Here is a 2,251-nt window from a genome sequence, read left to right as displayed (position 1 = left end):
ATTACCTCTCTTTCTTTGTTACCCCTTTGCTGTCTGCCGCTGTGGTCTTGGTGTGGAGTGATTTGAGAAAGGTGCTGTGAATAAGTTCTCTGTATTCAAAACCCCAAGCCAGTTCAGAAATACAACCCCAAGATACACGCTTCAGGCTGTCAAGGCTACAGGAGTTAACACCACTGTGCCTCAGAGACCCACTTCCTCTCCCCAGAACTTTCCAGACTTAGAGTTCACCCAAGCTGCACACTTTGTAAAGAAGACTTCCCTCGGACCTCAGGTAATTCACAATTTCCCCAGACCTCAGTTTTCTCATCTATAAAATGTGAGTGGAAGAATAGAAGGTCTTTCAGCTCCAAGATGTTATAATGTAAAAATCCTCCCAAGGCAAATCTTACCTTGCATTTCCACCTCTCCCTCCTCTATACTTGACCTGCATGTGGAAAATATGTGCTGACTCACCCTTCCACACCCTCACCAGACATTTGACAAAGTTGGGAATGTTTCTTTTAAAAAGAGCTTGAGCTATACTTTCTATACTTTTGGCTCCTCTTTGCCAGTAAAAATCCATGACACCACTTCAAAACACACCAACTAAGCATTACATTAGAAAGAGTGCACATTCTCATTCCGGTTCCTTCGGTCTGGGATCAACTTTGTCTGTTTCACATGTCTTTTTCTCTGTCAATCAGGAGGTGGGCGCCTGTCTAGATATTCATCCTGACTTATACCAAGAGGATTGAAATAGGATGTCTCTCATGAGGGAAAAAATGGGTTTTGAGAATTCCTTTGCCTATTCCGTTCCAACATAATTCCAGTTGACAACCTCTGGGCAGAGTTGCAAACCTACATTTTTTTATTTTCATAAATGCTGTTCATCATCAGAAAGTTATAGAGAGTTGACTGGGAGGATGGTACTTAAAGGGGCTGCTCTGGTGGCTCAGCAGTAAAGAATCCTCCTGCAGCGCAGGAGACATACGAGATACCGGTTCAAGCCCTGGGTCAGGAAGATCCCCTGGAGAAGGAAATGGCAACTCACTCCAGTATGCTTGCCTGGAGGATTCCATGGACAGAGGAGCCTGGCGGGCTAAGGGCCATAGGGTTGCACAGAGTCAGATACAACTGAGCGACTAACACACGCATGGTGCTTAAAAACAGCTCTTTTGTTCCAGTCTTAAAAGAAAGCTTAAAGACCAACTCTTAAATGTAGCTTGCTTCATCTAGAATCCCCTGAAAGCATGAATTCTGATAGCCATGTCAGCCTAAACATACAGAAAGCACAATTACAGGACGTTTCCCAGTCGAGTGCGAAAGCTCCCCAGCTTCCCTCTGAGTTTGGTGCCCTTCTGGAAGACAGGCACTGGCCCAATAACACATGAACTCAGTTCTGATTTGCAGTGTTGTTTGTTACTTGGCTCATGTCGGATGATTGTAATTATCTTCCTGATCATGCAAGAAGAAAAGTGCCTCATTATTAAAATTAGCCATCAGTTTTCAGTGGGACAGCAGCACGGATGAAGACGCATAGAGAAGGGCTGTCAGCTCTCCACGGCAGGAGAGTAGTCATCATTTGCTTAGATGTACTGACAGCCTGGCTGTTTGGGTCAGAAGACAAGAAGTATGTGCCAGGATTCCCCGACTTCAGAGGATCTGAAAAGCTGATGCTGAAGGGAAGGATATTACTATGGCAGCCAATGTTTTTTCAAAGAGAGATGGGAAAAATCAATGTGAGGTCTTCCTAATTTGTGTTCCAATTGGGTCCAGAGCTTTCTTTCTTTTGGATTCTTTCAGTGTTTTTCTTGGCTCATTTGTGGTGCATGAAGAAGCTTCTTTTTAGTATGAGGGTGAAAAGCATTTCTCTCTGTTTAGACACTTAAGATATTAATTCTTTTTGCAATGCTGAACCAGAGAAACTGGTTCTATCCCCAGCTCCACCAGGCAAGTCATTTATTCTTTCTGGACCTCATTTCCTCATCTTAAAAAAAAAAAAAAAAAGAGAGAGGTTTAGAACAGACCATCTTTTGTAAAACTAGCTATGTAATTTGCAGGTCCCAGGCAAAATTAAAATATAGGGTGTAAAATTCCTATATTCCTATATTTATATGTAAAAATATGGGGTGTAAAAATTATTAAGAATTTCAAGAGAACAACAGAGAACATTAAACCAAGGGCAGAGCTCATGTATACACAGGGCCTTGTGGGGCTGGACAGGTCACACACACAGCCTGAAGGCTGGCCTGCATCTCCTCTGCGCCTTGTT

Source organism: Bos taurus, chromosome 20, assembly GCF_002263795.3.
Source record: "Bos taurus isolate L1 Dominette 01449 registration number 42190680 breed Hereford chromosome 20, ARS-UCD2.0, whole genome shotgun sequence".
Lineage (NCBI taxonomy): Eukaryota > Metazoa > Chordata > Mammalia > Artiodactyla > Bovidae > Bos > Bos taurus.
This window is presented reverse-complemented; position numbering follows the sequence as displayed.